The sequence below is a fragment of the Chelonoidis abingdonii genome, chromosome 4 (genome assembly GCF_003597395.2).
Source record: "Chelonoidis abingdonii isolate Lonesome George chromosome 4, CheloAbing_2.0, whole genome shotgun sequence".
Lineage (NCBI taxonomy): Eukaryota > Metazoa > Chordata > Testudines > Testudinidae > Chelonoidis > Chelonoidis abingdonii.
Genome location: NC_133772.1, coordinates 17,952,801 through 17,971,938, shown reverse-complemented (window position 1 = coordinate 17,971,938; position 19,138 = coordinate 17,952,801).

Sequence of the window (19,138 nt, the reverse complement as noted above, 5' to 3'; positions counted from 1 at the left end):
TGTTGGTGTGCCTGTGTATATTTTTGGTTTGACTGTGTACACATGCATGTGTCGGGGGGGGGTGGGGGAGTGTACAAAACAGGTCTAACAGCTTTTTAGGGATGGGTTATGTTGTTTCCAAAGTCTCACAAAATAATATGTTGTTCCCCAAGCTCTCCTGTATAAACAAACACCCAGCATTTTCTCTTCTGACCTTTACTCTCTTGCCGGGTTTCTTATAAGTGCAGAGCATACAAAATAACCTTTTATCATTGAAGAAGCCTGCAGCACTGCAACTCTCTATTTTTTGTGTGTGATTACAAGTCAGGGCAATTGCAGGGGCATGTCCAGAGCTATTCTTGGGCCATAGGAAGAAGGATATTGGAGTATTGCCAGCTCCAGCATTCAAAGATCATGAATCAGGCCTCTAAAAATCCTGAGATTGGGTTAAAAATCATGAGATTAAAATGGTTATTATTAATAATAAATTAATGCAATTGAGGTTCTTTTTATCTGCCTTCTGTTTTTTGAACCTGAAGGGTACACTCAGGTCATATTTTCAGTCTTTCCAATGCCTGTGATTTTATTATGAGTCTCGTGCTATTTGGTCTATTTCTTAACCTTCCCAGCTCCCCGGAGTCTTGCGAATACACAAGAATCTCAGCTTTCTTTTTTTTCTTTTTTTTTACATTTTAGTCCTTATGGTTGCAGAGAAAAACTTGAAAATGTGACTTCTAAAGTTCAAAAGCCAGAAAGCTAGTTAGAAGTAGTAAACCAAGTGGGGCTTGTATCTTACATAGTCAAAGACATGCAGAAATGAAGGCATCAAGTCCAGCCCCAAGTAGACATAGACCATCCCTGACAAGCGTTCTTAAAAACCTCTGATGATGGGGATTTCACAGCCTCCCTTGGAAGTTTATTCCATAGCTTAACCACCCTTACAGTTAGAAAGTTTTTCCTAATCTCTTACCTAAATCTCCCTTGCTGCCCAGTACTTCTTGTCATACCTCAGGAAGTAAAGATCCAGCACCCAGGGGAGAAAAGGGGATGCAAATATATCACATAAGCTTCTTGAAAGAACAGAAGGCCCACAAATGCCTAGTCATAGCCCCATACCCACCAGATTCCAAACTGAGGTCAGAGGCGACTTTCATGCAAGTAGCAGAGAACAACAAATGTATTATTTTTACAATTTCATGATTATGGGGGCCTGGGTCAAGATTTTGGAATGTCTGGGAATTCATCTCCTCTGACACAGCCACCCCGTGACTGCTATGATGCACCAAGAGAGGAGACTGCAGTGGATTATGGGAGATGTAGTCTGACCAGGGAGCCCAGCCTATAGAGGAGAATAGGAGCATGAGGCACTTGAACTATAAATCCCATGAGGCACCATAGCAACATTTTAGAATCAAACTATTTCAGTTTGGGGCCAAAATACTTTACTCAAAACTTGAAATTTTCTGTTGAAACATCTGCCCCCCAACAATTTCTGACCAACTCTAGTACAAACTGTATGATATAACTCCCTCCCTCCCCCTGTGGTGCCTCCATTTTCCCATCTGTAAAACGGGAAATAAAAAGGACCTACTTCCCAGAGGCGTAGTGAGACTTCATTCATTCATGCTGCTAACATGCTTTGAGATCCACAGATTAAAAGAAAGGGCAGAGTATGATCATTATCCCTTATTATTTCACAGAGCATTTTAAAAGGTTTCTTAAAGAGAATAGACCTAATTCCAATCCTCATTTGCATTGGTTTTGCATCACTCATCTTAGTGCTTCACACCAGTGTAAGAGCAGAATTGAGCCCGTGTTGTTTGATTCTCCAATGGAAAAAGCCAAGGATATTAGATGACACAGCTTCTCTCTAATTTAGAGATCTCACCCCATCCGTAGGCACCCTCAATGCAGTGTCCCTGTTGGAAAGCATTGTACGGTATTGATAATGGACACCTTGTTTACCAATGTGGGTGTCATGTGAGCATGTGATAGGCTGGCAAGGGCTGTAAAAAGAATGCTGTGGACCATTTCAAACACAGGAAAAGATTCCTGTCCCTTTGAAACACCTTACAGCATAAGCAAACTGAACTTTGGCTCAGATCCTCCATGAACAAACCAAACTGGAGGGATTACTGAAAAGAGAAATGTACTGTCTTATATAGAAATATATCGTCTTGTCTTATTCTTAGATTGGAAGCTCTTTGGGGCAGGGACTAGCTTTTTGTTCTTTGTGTGTACGGTGGGGTCCAGGTTCATGACTGGAGTTCTTATGGGCTGTTGTAATGCTTTCATGGGGCAGAAATTACCAAATCCGCTGTCTCCAGAGAGACAGAATACATACACCCGTCTGCTGGCTCAGCTGAGGTTACGTGCCTCACTTTAATGCAACAGCACTAAGATGAATTGATAATAAAACAAGAATTCATTTATTAATGAAGAACAGGGCTTTAAGTGATATTATGCAGAGCTAATAGAAACAGAAAATGGTTACAAATAAAAGTATAACATGCTTTCTAGCAACGAAAAGGTAACAGGCACTGAACACAGTGCTGTCTGGGTACTTTGTCTATAAAGAATATCACAGTTTTCTCACCTACAGCTACGTGTTAGCATCACCAACTCACATGGCTGGGGATCCACCATTCATAGATGCAAAGAGCACTGATGAACTCTTTGTTCCCGCAGCAATGGATAACAAGATGCTCTTTTGCTTCTCCTTGTATTCCTCAGAGTTTCCTTGTCTCATGAGCCAACGTGATCCCCTGGGATGCAGACTCCAGTATGTCCTGACACCACACTGTTTCATCCTCCTGGCATTGGGTGTTCACCTCAGATTCAGAAGAACTGCCCATTGTCTGACCTTCCCTCTTGTCTCAAATAAAATCTGGTTTTCCCTTTGATTGGTTACAGACTTTGAAGCGTAATATCAGTAAGTATCCATAATTCCTCCGAGAGCGCTAATACATCTGTTTCACAATCATATTAATGACCAGTGTGTCCCTGGCTTTTATATGATTTCTCATGTGATATTCTTTATAGACAAGTACCCTGACAGCACTGTGTTCAGTGTAGTGAGTTTGTCAGGCTGGATAGGAACTGCTGTTACATGGCAGTGAACCCTTTGCCTGTGGGCTGTTAGGGTTCCAGTTGTGTTTTGCAATCATTCAGTGCTCAGGGTGTTTGCAAGAGCTCTGCTTTTTTCTTTGCTTGGACATAGCAACAAGAACGCCACAGCACCTCACTCAGGCTGTGTCTGGGAAGCTCTCCCCTTAAAGGCACAGTCCCCAATAGCACTTCTTCACTTCCAAGCCAACATTTACCATGGTACAACTAATAAAGGATAATTATATCTCTGCCCCAGTCTGCTTGTACTTCCACCAGTGCAGATCTTGGCTAACTCAACTGATTGCAGTGAAGTTACTTTGCAAGGGGGTGAGCTAAAGCCCTCTGAAGTCAATCCAATTAATGGTGTTACTCTGGATTTACACTGGTGTATATGAGAGCAATATCTGCCCCCTTCTTACACTGATTTCCCACCTCTAGCAGCGGGGGAGCCTCAGAGCATGCCCTTCCTTGCCTGTTTATAATCAGACCTATTGCAATCTTCACCTTCTGCAGTAAATTGTCTCTGAATGCACCTTAACATGTCAGGTTTTCCTATCCAGCTGTCCCTACTATTCCCAGGGCTTTCTGGTCTCTCTGGCTCTGACTCTCCTACCTCCTCCTCCAAGTGCCCAAGCTTGTCTCTAGAAGGGGAGGAACTGGCTGTGAGGTTTCAGGTGTTGAAAAGTTTCTTTGGAGGTGAACACAAAAGTATTTTGCCCTGGAGCCATCAGGTAAGAGCCAGAAAAAGGGCTGTGGGCAGGAAAGGCTGGATGTTTTCATGTAAACACTGAGAGTGAAAGCAGCTTCCATCTGCTTGAAGGGAAGGGTCAGGGAAATTAAAAGCCAGAAATGTTCCTTCTCTCCCTGCTCTCCACTGCATCTGGCTCAGGAGAGACCTGGTCTAGAACCATCTAGCAAATAAAAATGAAACTAGGGTTTGCCCATAGGAGAAGTTACACTGGTTTAAAGGAGCTTATTTCTCTATATGTGTATCCATACAAGGGGTCTTGTGCTGCTTTACCTATACCAGTACTGTCAAAGCGGTGTGTGTAGACAAGGCCTTAGCTTAAATCAATTAGGAATCAGTTTAAGCTAAACTGAGATAAGAGTGTCACCCAGGTGTTCGCAGTATAACTGCATCCACAATGAAGGAGCATCTTGCTTTAACTATACTGGTCTAATTAAAGTTGTAGAAAGTTTGGATGTAGAAAAAGCTTCTAAGGATATGTCTATACTGCCCACAAAGCCTCAGTTCTGACTCAGGTTTGAGCCCAAGCCCCACAGCCATGCATATACAAATCAGTCTAACTTGGGTCAGCAAGTACTTGGGACCTGGGACCTAGGATCCTGCTGCAGGGGCAGGTCAGAGCCAAGTCTTGCTGAGACTCGGGTCCAAGTCCTGTCATTTTGCAGTGTGGATTCAGCTCAAGCCGCAGGCCCAAGTCAGAAGGTCTGCGTGGCACAGTATGGACGCATTAACACGGCTGTGAGACCTAGATCCAGCCGTTATAAACCCATCTTTGCAATGTAGCATGGATGCTCAAGCATGGGCCTGGAAACACCAGATGCACAAGCGTGGATCCCATAGACCTGGATTTAGTGTGCTGTGCTGACATACCCAAAGTCATCATTGCAAATTGGGCCAAGTCTAACCACAAAATGACTCTGCTTTAACTAGACGTGTGCTTTTTAAAGTGATGAATCTGGTGCAAGCCCTAGTGTAGATACTCTTAAATGACCTTAAACTTGACTTTTTCCATTTTAGTTTGTCTACTCCTTACTCAATTACACTAAATCAATATAAGCTTATTGGAGACAGTGTGGCCTAATGGAAAGACCATTGGGCTGGGACTCAGGAGACTTCGGTTCAACATCTAGATCTGCTACTGGTTTGATGAGTGACTTTGAATAAGTTTCTTCACCACCCTTTGCCTCAGTTTCCCCATTTGTAAAGTGGAGATGATGATAGTGATTCCTTTGTAAGCACTTTGAAATCTACTCATGAAAAGTTCTGTAAGGGCCAGGCATTATTATTACAATGATTTAAGTGTCCCGACAGGGGTGTTCACTGATTTAACTAAACTAGTTTTAAAAACCAATTTTAGTTCAACCAGTGCAACATTGTGTGTAGCCCAGACCTAAGGTTACAGATTTGCCAAGAGATGCTAAATATAATTCAGAGACATCTTAGCCAATTGCTGAGATGAAAAACTTCACAGGAGACTGGAAGTTGCGGCATACTGACATGGGATGCTGTAGCCAAGGAGGAAGTATGTTGTGTGCAAAATTAATGAGAACCAAACTTTTCACTCACCCTTCCCCCCACACGCACACGCAGTTTCTGGGTTTATTTTATATTTTTCCTCATAAAGGTTTGGGCCTGCGTTACTCTCCTATCAAAGCCAGTGGCGGCCCCTAGGATAAACATGCGGTCAGAAGACAGAAAACTCCAGGCTAAAACACTGTTCGTTTCACCCATAGCAGCATAAACTGAGAGGCTTTTAAGAAGGGTGAATGGTTTTCAGTAAATCTCTCATATCAGCAGAAACCTTTGAAAGCGTTTGTTTAAAGGCTGTGGAGATAAACAGCCCAGCCAAGTGTTTGTTTAAGATGTATGTACTCTGTGTCGACTGGTAGGCTGGTATTTATATCAATGGGGGCAGGAAGGCGAGCCAGGATCCTTTTGACCCTTTGCTAGCTCCGACTGCGTGAGCAGGGCATTCTAAGAGCTGGAGGGACCCCAGCCTTCTGGCATTAAGCACTGGCAGTCTCCTCTGGGTGTCATGAAGGGAAACCTGGATGCAGCTGTGGGTAAAATGAGGCAGCAGGATCAGAGCCTCTGTGAAGTACTCACAGGTTTCATGTGATCGCTGTTATTTCTTTGTCCTATAGTTGTGCTTAAAGGTTTCATCCAAATTTGAGGCCTCATTGTGCTAGATGCTGTCGGAACAAATGCATAGTAAGAGACTCCTTGCCTTGAAGAGCTTACAATCTAAATAGACAACAAGAGAGGAGAAAGGCAGTGACTTTAACTCCATTCATGGTGGGGGGGCGGGGGAATTGAGGCACAGATTTGCCTTAAGTCACACGGTGAGTTTGTGTCAGAGCTACGAATTGATCCCAAATCTCATAGGTGCTGGTCTTGCGCCTTAACCGTGCGACCATCCTCATTACAATGTAAGTCAAGGGCTGTGCTGGGGTACCAGGGTTAAGGTTCATACAAGATTATTCCATTTTGAGTGAAACAGATTTTTGGGAATGAGATGCTAGACGGGACTAGACACAACCTAGCAGCCTGCTGTCCACGCTTGCTTTGATGGGTTAGAACAGATGTGATTCCAGAGAGATTATACTAAGATAATGAGTGAGGTACAGAACCCAAATAGAATAGAATGAGGCTAGAGCAGGAGTGGCCAACCTGGGGCTCCTGAGCCACATGCTGCTCTTCAGACGTTAATATGCAGCTCCTTGTATAGGCACCAACTCCAGGGCTGGAGCTACAGGAGCCAACTTTCCAATGTGCCGGGGGTGCTCACTGCTTAACACCTGGCTCTGCCACAGGCCCTGCTCCAACTCCACCCCTTCCCACCCTCTCTCCTGAGTCTATTCTGCCCTCACTCCTCTCACTTCCCCCCACCCTGAGCCTCCTGCAGGCCACAAAACAGCTGATCGGGAGGTGCGGGGAAGGAGGGGGAGACGCTGATCCGTGGGGCTGCTGTGGGTGGGAGGCACTGGGAGCAGGGTGGGGAAGCTGATGGGGGAGCTGCTGATATATTACTGTGGCTCTTTGGCAATGTATATTGGTAAATTCTGGCTCCTTCTCAGGTTCAGGTTGGCCATCCCTGAGCTAGTGCACATTTTAGTAATTGCAGGGGAGCAGTAGCATTGCAGAATGGATGGGCATTGTATCAGAGGACAGGCACCATAATCTGGGCAGGATGTGAACATGGTAGAAGATCATATTATTCTTATATTTATTATATGTATTGTGGTAGAACTTAGGAGCCCCAGTCATCGACCAAGTCCCCAGGATGGTAGGCACTGTACAACCCGAACAAAAAGCCTCGCTCCAGATTCCTACTCCAAAGAATTTAATGCAGTGAAAGGGATGAGAAGTCAGATGATAAATTAGCAAAAACTCCATCGTGCTAGCCACGAAATTCACAACAGCAAATCATTGACCAAGAAGCAGAGCTGTTCAAAAAATAGTCATAGCTGTTCTTGGAAAAGTTTGGAAATTTGTTTAAATTTTCAAAGATTTTTTTTAATGAAAAACTGATTTTTTTTTATTGTTGCCAACCAAACACATCTGAAGTGATTTGGGATGTTGTCAAATCACTAGAAAAGATGGGAGTAGGTAAGAGAGAGAGACAATTTTTGCCAAAAAAAAAAAAGTGTTTTTTCCAAAAAAAAAAAAAAAGAGCCATTTTTCAACGCAAAATAATTTTGACCAGCATTACTTGTATCACAAACCAGGTCAGGAGAGAGGTGTTTGAGAGTCATGAGCAGGACAAGCCCAGAGTTGCCTTTGAGTCATATTTATGCTTTCTGTCCATTGCCTGCTAAATTTGGCTCTGGGAAGCCAGCTTCCTTTTCTCTATGTGTGAATCTCTCTCTCACTCACTCACACTCACACACACACACACACACACTGGACATGGCAGAGAAAGCTGCTGGTCACACCAGGTTAGCACCTGAGCCTGTAAGTTACTGGTGCTCAATATCTGTGCAGCACAGGCTTAGGGGAGAGGCTTGAGGAGGTCAAATTGCCCTAGTCTGATGGGTTGGGGAAGCCCGGTCAGCCAAGACCAAAGGATTTCAAACTTTCTGGGCAACATGCCTGTTCTGACACCCTCCCTCCCATACCTGCCCCTGCATTCGTCAGGATGGCTCTTTTAAAAATAGGAATATCAGACAGGAAGGAACCTAGTGGGCCACTAAGTCCAGTCCCCTGCAATCACAGGCAAACCTGTCATATCATCCCCTTCATAAACTCATCAAGCTCTATCTTAAAACTAGTTCTTTGCCCCTCACAAATGCTCTTGGGAGACTGTTCCAGAACCTCAGTCTTCTGGTGGGTAGAAACCTCTAATTTCTAGCACTCATTGATTCCTGGCCCATTTATCCCCATTTGTTCTTGGGCCAACATTGTCCTTTAGCTTCAATAGCTCTTATCCCTCCCTGGTATTTACCTCTCTGATGTATAGAGAGCAATTGTCAATATTGTCCAGTCTGTCTCCTAATGACACACAGCCCAACAGTGCTCTCGCGGCAGGTCTATGCTTAAAACGATGCTGCAGACAACAGGAGAGCTTCTCCTGTTGTCGTAGCTAACCCATCTCCATGAGAGGCGGGAGTTACGTCAGTGGTAGAACCCCTCCCATTGGCAGAGCGCTGTCCAAGCGAGGGGTTTGGTCGGTATAACCACGTTGCTCAGGAGGGTGTTTTTTCACACCCCTGAGTGGCAGCATTATACTGATGGAAGTGTATAGCGTAGACCTCAGAAGAACTCTAGCTGATTGTAACCTCAATGGAGTTGCTCTGGATTTACACTGCTTTAACTGGGAGCAGAATTTGGCCCATTTCCAGTGATTGGATGATATGTGGAGTCCCACAGGCTGTGTTAGGCATATTAACAACAGTTGTAATACCTTACTGTAACACCAACGCCCCAGGGGAGACATCAGCAATGGACATCAAACCTGGGACCTCTGAAGCTTAAGACATGAGCCTCTAATGCCTGGTAGCAGTTTCATCAATCGCTAGTTGGCCTAGCCGCTACAAGAAGGGGACAGAGTGCCACATGACTTATGTCATCTTATCTTTCATCCTAAAGGGTCCCCAGAGTTCTCTACGAAGATAAAATATACAGGCACTACTTCATCTACCATCGCTGGGGTGGGGAACGATGTCTGTTTAACAACATGCAACAACACGATGCAACTGTTTAGGATAGGGACGCACAGGAAAATGCTCTATGCAAATGAATCTGTAGGATGGAATTTAAAACATCTTTATTTGGTGTAAATCAGCATAATTCCACTGACTTCAATGGAGCTAAATCAATTTACATCAATCCCAAAGAAGGTAATTATGCAAACTGGAATCTGGTCAGGACACCAAGGTTCACACTCTTGCCAAACCTGCTATGAGATTTCCAATGGTTCTCAAGGGTCACCAGCTCAGATAGCCGCCTCATCAGAAAGACAGAACTTCCAGCATCCCAGGGATACTAACACCAGCCAGGGATGGAGGGTGATTTAGTTTTGTCTTGGTGCATAGCTTGCCTTATACATCTTAACTTCTTTTAGAATTAGTGAGTTATTCCTGTGGCTTCCTGGCCACCAAGCCGTCCTTGAAAGCAGTGACTGAGATGATCTAATTCTACTAATGCAGCGAGCCCCCAGTGCCTTGCATGGGTAAGGAAGTCATCACCATAATTATACCTGGGGCTTTATCACCAGTAAAACATCTTCCACAAATTCCCTGCCCTAATCTAAAGATTAATATTTATCATTTATTTTGCACGAGCAGCCTCAACTCGGGGGGGGAGGCCATTTGTCACAGGCATTGTATATGTCTCAGTAAATGATCATTCCTAATCCAAGTCCAGTAAGAATAACAAGTAACAAGGTGAGACTGAGCCTAGGGTGTCTGCAGGGGCAGAATCCCAGTAGCCACCCTTTTTGGATCCCAACACCAAGGTAGAGCATGACTAGGAAGGAATGAAAGGCTCCTGCCAAAGAGAAAAATGGGAATAGATAGAAGCAGCAAATCAGGGGTGCCTATTGGCTGTAGGGTTTGCCCGGCTGCTGCCCTGAAGATAAAAGGTTTTGAAACTAACAGCTGGAATTAAGCAGCTGAATCTATCTTTCAGTGGCATTAGCTGGCCCCCCATTACCATGGTATCTGGGTGCCTCACACTTTTTAATGTATTTATCCTCACAACCCCACTGCAAGGTAAGAAAGTGGTACTATTCCCAGAGCAAATAAGGCCTAGGCTAAGATCTCTATGTGCCTCATTGTCTTTGACAATTTGGGGGTAAGTAACTTGCGCAAACTCACTCAAAAAGTCTGTGGCAGAATGCAGAATTGAACATTTCCCAACTGGAGTGCTAACCACTGGGCTATCCTACCTCACTGAGGCAGTCTTGTGAGTGTCCAGAGCTATAATTGCAAATCATGTGTCCACCAAAGTAATCATGGAGTTTGTCACTGTTGTCATTTAATCAGTGATTCCATATTTCAAAGTTCAAAGTGAATTTGGGGCTGGCAAAAGATGCTGGCTTGAAAGCATCTCAAGACTGAAGTCCTGCATTTATCCATAGAACAAAGAACAGGAAACAGGAAAAAACAGTGAAAGCTTCTCCAACACTGCCTTGACGGGCTTAAGGAGATGCAGTCTGTGTGAATCATAGAATATCAGAGTTGAAAGGGGCCACAGGGGGTCATCTAGTGAGACCAGTCCCCTGCTCAAAGCAGGACCAACCCAAACTAAATCATCCCAGCAAGGGCTTTGTCAAGCCGGACCTTAAAAACCATGAAGGATGGAGATTCCACCACCTCCCTAGGTAACCCATTCCAGTGCTTCACCACCCTCCTGGTGAAATAGTGCTTCCTAATATCCAACCTAGTCCTCGCTCACTGCAACTTGAGACCATTGCTCCTTGTTCTGTCATCTGCCACCACTGAGAACAGTCTTGCTCCATCCTCTTTGGAACTCTCCTTCAGGTAGTTGAAGGCTGCTATCAATTCCCCCCTCACTCTTCTCTTCTGCAGACTAAACAATCCTAGTTCCCTCAACCTTTCCTCGTAAGTCATGTGCCCCAGTCCCCTAATCATTTTTGTTGCCTGCCATTGGACTTTCTCCAGTTTGATCACATCCTTTCTGTAGTAGGAGGCCCAAACCTGGACGCAATACTCCAGATGTGGCCTCGCCAGTGCCGAATAGAGGGGAATAATCACTTCCCTCGATCTGCTGGCAGTGCTCCTACTAATGCAGCCCAATATGCTGTTAGCCTTCTTGGTAACAAGGGCACACTGCTGATTCCTATCCAGCTTCTCGTCCACTGTAATCCCCAGGTCCTTTTCTGCAGAACTGCTGCTTAGCCAGTCAGTCCCCAGCCTGGTCTATTTGATCCTTAGCCTCTCTGCTGCTAGGAGCTTACCTAATATGGTGGCAAGGGCTGGGTGGGTATTTAGACAGTATTTAGATGATTTTGTGGGGATGACACTTATCTACTAGGATAAGGATTGAGACCCACCAAACTTATTCCCAGCCAGCCACTTTAATGGGTGGGGGCCCAGATCTGGTCTTTGTCATGCTCCTCTTCTAATTGTATATTTATTTAAGACAATACTTCCTGAGAAGCAGCTTTCCCTCTACAACTGGAATTCAAAACTCTGGGATTCTTATCACCATTCACAAAACACCTATTTCCCACCACTAATTTCTGTACAAAGGAAAACCCTGTGTAAGAAATTGATTTAAAACCTAGAAGCCGATACTTTTCTTTTCAAGTCTCTGCATTTCATCTTTCTCCTAAGAAGGAAGGAAGCCCCTTCTGTTGAGTATACAGCCTGTAATTTCCCTGTCAGATCCCAGCCAGCAGGTCAGTGTTGTGACTGACTGTGTGAGGATAGCTCCCTTAAGGGTAATTACACTAAATTCCCTTTTGAAGGACAGCTTTCTCTAGATATGATACAAGGAATCTGCTTTTTCCATTCACTTAAATTCATGGATTCAGCAGCTGTCACTAAGAACCCAGCAGTTAGAGACTTACATCTATTCCAACTTCAAGGTGAGTCCTGAAGAGGAGGTAATGACAGTATTGGAGACCGAGGGGCTAAATATTTAACACCAGATGAGTTGCTTGGAAGGGAAAAAGGAACCAGAAAGCATGAAGAAGGGAAGCATCTTCTCAGGTCTATGTCGGCAAGTGTGGAGAATGGGAATGTCTTAATTCCGGGACATCCTGGATTGAGAATGTGGAGAGTGGAAACCCATTGGCTCTCAGATTGTCCTGGGATGGTGAGTGCGGAGAATGGACATGACTTGACCCTACAAGCATTTGCAAATGGAGAGGGAGGCAACAAAAATACCTTTCTTCCAGGAGACTCAATGAAAGAGAGAGACGAAAGCTAAGGCTTTCTTTCCTCGAACTGCCCAGGTCAGGAGGTTGTGACATTTGAAGGAAAGATGCTTTGGTTTGGAGGTACCCAAGGAACGACTGGAAAAGTCTTGGATCTGGAGTCCGGAGAATGAAAACACTCCATAACTGAGAAAGTGAACCAGAGAACTATCTCTGTCCTGAGACTGTCTAGGACAGAGAATCCAAGAAAGGATGAGGCAGTGCAGATAATTTGGAGGAAATGCCAGAGCTGAGCATCCCCAGCTGAGAGACAACATATTATTGAGATTTCTAATTCCTGGAAGAAATTGATGTGGATGGAAGAAAGCTGGACATTTGATCCAAGAATAGTCCCTATACATAAATGAACTTCTCTTTCTTCCTTTCACCTTCCAAAGACTTCCTTCCTTACTTCTTTGCATCCAGATAGTTCCTGGGGGTTCACCCTCGCCATGCATCCAGGAGTCACTCATCAACAACAAACAGTTAAAAGGAAGAAAATAGGCTGGAAATATCAATGCACTTTGGTAACAATAAACCCTGCTTTTAATTTATGCTAATATGTAGGGTTGTGGTGACAGTAAGAACAAAATTACAGAGTGGCTTTCTAGCTGGTAATTATCCCCCCATTTTCGTTGCTCGGGAAGATGGACACACAATTATGCTCTCTTGCTGTATATTAATACGGATTCTTGACATCTTCAGCAGACCTGGAGCTGTCATCGGGCTTTTTGTCTACTTTAATTGAAAATTAATGGTTACTGTGTTACCACGGAAACCATGGCAATGGACGCCAATAGCGCTCACATATCAAACAGGCACTGGTGGCATTATCTGTCCCTGTTGACCTTGAAAGTTAAAAGAAAAACTTAAATAAAAAAGGGAGGGGGGGGGGAATCCACTCTGAAAACAGAGGCTTGAATATTGTATATTGAAGGGGGGAAAAAAAGAGAGAGGGGAAAAAAAACCTTAGTGTCTTTTGTATCCTGAAGAGGAAAAGGGTGGGGGGAATAAAAGGACCTAAACTGAAAGTGTCAGAGTGGCAAAGCGGAGAATTATGTTTGAGTACAAAAGCATTACGGCCCATCTTGTGAGCAGCTCTTGGTGTGGTATTGATGTTCTGATGGCGCTGTGAGGTGTATTATACCATCAAAATGCAGAGGATAGGCCCAGGCGAAAGAGTCATGGTGGAACTGACACAACATTGCACAGACAGTAATGATGGAGTGAAAGAGTTGTGTCTGCCAGGCCATCAGTTTGAAGACATAACAAAAGAGCTCAAATGGGTTAGGAGGAGGATGGGGGTGGGAGAGGGAAAGAAGAGGGGTGTGTTGGGGACTGGGGGGAGAAATTTAATGGTTGGTTGGAAGATAAGAGATTTAAAAAAAAAAAAAAAGAAGCAAAAAAAGGAAGAAAGAAAGAAATAGACTGGAGGGAAGAGAATCCAGATTTGCTTCGAATGGAAATATTGACTAAACGACGGGTGATTTCAGCAGCGTTTGGTTCAGAGGGGTCAGTAACTGCTCTGGAAAGGGTGTTTGAACTATCCATGTTCCAATGCTTAATTTGTAATGAAAGAGATGTTGGAGCTCAAGCAGTTAGGTGTTGGGGCTCAAGCAATTTTTTAATTTTCACAACAGATGCACCAGGCCCAGAGGTGCCAGGACCAGGAACTGTCAAGCCCAGAGGTGCCAGGGCTTAGCCCTGGCACAAATTAAGCACTGCTACTATCTCTCTTTAGTAAGACACAGCAGCTGGGACTCTGATGACACACTTTCTGCTCACAAACCAGGGGGGTCTCTGGGATAGCACAGCTTTGAATGTGGGCTAGAGGGGGTCTGGGATAGCCAGACTCCTAAAGCAGGCCAGGTGGGCTCTGGCAGTAATTGCTTGTTCATGCAGGCCAGAGGAGATAAAACCTCTCCACTGTAGGCCTGAATGAGCTCTGATGGCAAGAGGTATGGCAATAGGACCCCTGCCCCTCAGTATGGGGCAGAGGAGGGCCTGTAGGTGAGATGCACAGAGACAGAAACAGCCCCCATCCAGGGTGGGATGGGAGGACCTCAAGGTGGGAGACATGAAGACAATATCTGCCTGCTTTGAAGTTAAGGAAACTTTGGGTTTAGCAATAGGCTCTTCCTTTTCTCTTTCACAACCCTGCCTGAAATGAGGTGGGACATTTCTTTTCTGGGAAGTGCTATTAAATCCAGTTCCTCCCATGGCACCTTCTGGTAAATTCTCAGAATGGAGAGGGGTAACTAGTGGTGTTCCCCAAGGATCAGTCCTGGGACAAATCCTATTCAACTTATTCATAAATGATCTGGAGAAATGGGTAAAAAATGAGGTGGCAAAGTTTACAGATGATACTAAACTGCTCAAGATAGTTAAGACCAAAGCAAACTGTGAAGAACTTCAAAAAGATCTCACAAAACTAAGTGATTGGGCAACAAAATGGCAAATGAAATATAATAAGTAATCACATCGGAAAAAATAGCCCACAACAACAATATGATGGGGGCTAAATTTAGCTTCACAATCAGGAAAAAGATCTTGAGCATCAATGGAATTCTCTGAAATGTCCACGAGTGCAAACGTGCAGAAGCGGTCAAAAAAGCAAATAGGGTGTTAGAAATCATTAAAAAGAGGATAGAGAATAAGACAGAGAATATATTATTGCCCTTATATAAATCGATGGTATGCCCGCATCTTGAATACTGCATTCAGATGTGGTCGCCTCATCTCACAAAAGATATATTGGCACTAGAAAAGGTTCAGAGGTTAGGACTTTCAGCTTGGAAAAGAGGAGACTTAGGGGGGATATGATAGAGGTATATAAAATCATGAGTGATGTGGAGAAAGTAGATAAGGAAAAGTTATTTACTTATTCCTATAATACAAAAACTAGGGATCACCAAATGAAATTAATAGGCAGCAGGTTTAAAACAAATAAAAGGAAGTTCTTCACACAGCGCCCAGTCAACTTGTGGAACTCCTTACCTGAGGAGGTTGTGAAGGCTAGGACTACAACCGCATTTAAAAGAGAACTGAATTAATTCACGGAGGTTAAGTCCATTAATGGCTGTTAGCCATGATGGGTAAGGAATGATGTCCCTAGACTCTGTTTGTCAGAGGGTGCAGGTGGATGGCAAGAGAGAGATCACTTGATCATTATCTGTTAGGTTCACTCCCTCTGAGGCACCTGGCATTGGTCACTATCGGTAGACAGGATACTGGGCTAGATGGACCTTTGGTCTGACCCAGTACGGCCGTTCTTATGTTCTTATGTTCCTTCACTGACCTTCCCTCCCTCCTGGTGCACTGAAGGGTAACCACAGAAACTTCCCCTCCAGACACTCTGTGGGACTCTTTAACTTTTTTTTGGTTGAAGTTAGAGGGAGAAAGCCCCCTAAGGAATAAAGTGAACTTCCCAAAAGCTGTTTCTCTAGTTCAGCTTGCTGGGGCATGGATAGCTTAGGGGCCCCTTCTAGGGAAAGCTGCCTTTCTTTACAACAAGACCAGACATGGGGCAGTGATGTTTAATGATGAGTTGGGAGTCTGACCTCCTCCTGTTACAGTCAAGGAGTGTTTTGCCACTGAGGTCAATGGGTGTGAGACCAGGTTCATTGGAATTCAAGATTTAGGCCTCATGGCTAGACAGGGTCCTGACACAGCTGTGGTTAGAAGACAGCAGGCAACATGCACATGGCCAGCAGTGGGTGAGGAAGCCCATGGTGTGGCTGCTGCCATCCTGTAGGTCACATGACTTGAAGGAAAGGGGAGCCACCATACGCAGTGCCCACCTCTTCTTTCTGTCTTGAGGGAGAATGGTGCAGTGATTAGGGCACCAGCGGGGGACATGGAAGCAGAGCTGGCTGGGATTTTTTTTTTTGACTAAACCGTTTTTCATTGGAAAATGCCGATTCTTTGAAACCAAAACTTTTTGTGGGAAAGGAGTTGGTTTCAACAGAACTTTTGCTGGAAGGAATTTCTGGTCAAGACAGAGAGAACCTGATTTGGAGCAAGGACTTCAACATGGGTCTCCACAGTCCAGGTGCAGGTTCTGACCCAGGTGCTTATTCTAGTGTCTCTTCCACACATTCTGCCTCTGTTTTATTTTATTTAATTTTCTTTTTGTTTGTTTTAGGGCAGGGGGGAATGAAAGGTCTGGGGTTTGTTTCAATGTGCAATGGGAAGACCTTTTGAAATCTTTTAAATTTTTCCATGATGGGAAAATCATTTCCCACCCAGCTCTACTTGGGATGAATACAGTAAAAAATGTATTTAGGGATGAATACAGGGAAAATACAATATAAATTATGATGTTCTCCGGTATTATTGTAATGGGGAGCATGCCAGTACTTTTGCTAAACAGAAGATTCATTTGCAGGGCACCCATTTTTTCATAGCAGGGTCTTCAGCCACTCCTGAGAGAATGTATCAGATAAAGTAAGAAAGGAGCAAACAAGGGTCCAAGATTCAAACTAATCTTCTGTGCAGGTTCACAAAAGGTTGGTTAACTTCTCCCTCTGCCCCTTCTGAATCCTGTTTTCATTTTTTGCTGTGTCTGTGTTTTCTGGTTCCTACAGGGAGCCCAATGAAAGCCAAAATAAATCCCCAGAATGGCAGTTCCATGTTTCCATGTTGGAAGCAGGGAGACTTGGAAGTCTTGAGGCCGAATGTCAAACTGAGGCTTGAGGTACCTCAACGAATGGCTGTGAGTGAGCATCAGACCCTGTCCACATTTAGAACTTTCAACGTGTTTGTGACAGATTAGTGATCTAGTTTGTGTGCACTCACAGTATTCCTTGGTTGTAACCATGACAGCTAACCATGTGTTGACTTTGCCAACAGCCTGGCACAGATTTGTCTTTCTGTAACCAGTTCTTGCACTTTAGATAGGAGCACCTATCCATGCCTGTTGTGACAGGGTCAGGCCAGATGGCTACAGAAGAGTGATAGAAGGCAGATATATTAGCCCCAGGTTAAGTAGGTCCCCTTTCCCTGGGTAAGGTAACAGGGAAGGGTTCAGAACAATCAGGAGATTTCTGGAAACAATTAAGGCAGACAGGCTGATTAGAACACCTGCAGCCAATCAAGAAGCTGCTAGAATCAATTAAGGCAGGCTAATCAGGGCACCTGGGTTTAAAAAGGAGCTCACTTCAGTTTGTGGTGTGCGTGTGAGGAGCTGGGAGCAAGAGGTGCAAGGAGCTGAGAGTGAGATCATGTGCTGCTGGAGGACTGAGGAGTACAAGCGTTATCAGACACCAGGAGGAAGGTCCTGTGGTGAGGATAAAGGTGTTTGGAGGAGGCTATGGGGAAGTAGCCCAGGGAGTTGTAGTTCTCATGCAGCTGTTACAGGAGACACTACAGACTGCTGCAATCCACAGGGCCCTGGGCTGGAACCCAGAGTAGAGGGCGGTCCTGGGTTCCCCCCAAACCTCCCAACTTCTGATCAGACACAGGAGGAGTTGACCCAGATTGTGGGTTCCACCAGAGGGAAAGATCTCTGAGATGAGCAAATCTGCCAATAAGTACAGGACCCACCAAGTTAGAGGAGAAACTTTGTCACACTGTATAATTGCTTTCGCCTGGCTTCCTTCACGCTAGCTCCTTTTGAGGAAGGACATCCCAGAGTGCGTTGGCCCACGTGTTGCTGGTGCTGCTCTGTATGTGTCCTCCTGGTACTCCATCCCTTGCTGAGGCACTATGGGATAGTTGCCTATGTCTTCCCAGAATGCATGGGGAAGCAGCGAGGACTCACAAATGTGACTGACAAATGTTCACAGTTGTGAAAAAAGTTTCCAGTTGAAGAGCTAAGGATTATTATAGGTGTACATAAGGCTTAAAGAAACCTAAATGGGTGCAGCTTACATGCTGAGGGGCTGGAAAAAGGCGTAAGTTACCCCAGTTTTAGACACCAAGAGCCAAATTCATCCCTGGTGGGGCTACACCGGGGATGGATTAGACTCCTTCCACATCACATCTGGATTTGGCCCACAGAGAATCATTACTCAAGAGCTTGCCCAGCCCAGTTATGCAGGCCCAGGGGTTCTGGGAGGTTCAGAAAAACAGCTGGAAGGTGAGGTGCCTATCCTGAGGTCTGAACCTTCAGAGGTTTGCCCACCACACTCTTGTTATGTTAACATAAGTCTTTGGAGGCGGCAGCATCTCAGCGGTGTTGAGGTGAACACTGGGACTTTTCAGGAAGGTAATCTGGGGCTTTTTAAAGTCGAATGCCCAGGGAGTCAATCTTCCTTAAGAACAAACAAGAAGACAAACACAATAGAAGCACGCCTGAAAGCCAGAATCTTTTTTCATTTCCCTGCCTCCCTGATCCCAGCCTTAATCCCTGCTCAGAATCCTGTCAGCCCGACTGTTCTAGAACTGACATTGCTGCAGGCATCTTCTCTGCTGACTTCCCTCAGATCTGCCTCCTCCTGGGATGTCTAAAGAGGACTCAGAGATTTCTGTGTTACTGGATGATTCACTCAGTGCCCTCAAGCAAAGCGCTTCGCGTCCCTCGGGGAAGAAGTGGGGCGGGGGGGAGGAGAGAGGGAGGGGAAGGAGGGAGTGTAACACCATCCCATGCTAAGGGTTATGCGGCGGAGTATGCGAGATGTCTGATTGCAGAAGTTGATCATCAGAGCTGGCATGGCGGCACAAGCGGCAGCTGCGTTCTCTTCCCGTTCTCACTACTGCCTTGTGGCCTGGGCCTCCCTCCTGCCTCATTTTGGCAGAATCACTACCTGATTCTGAGAGACGATCATAATGGAGACACCTTGCCGATGTGGTTGTCAGGTAGCAATAACAACGATCCTCTCCCTTCTCCAGAGTCTTTCGCGCTGATGCTGAATATGTTCAATGGTAGGTAGGTAGATAACCATGCTAATAACTAGAACCAGACAGCAGATCTCCAAGCA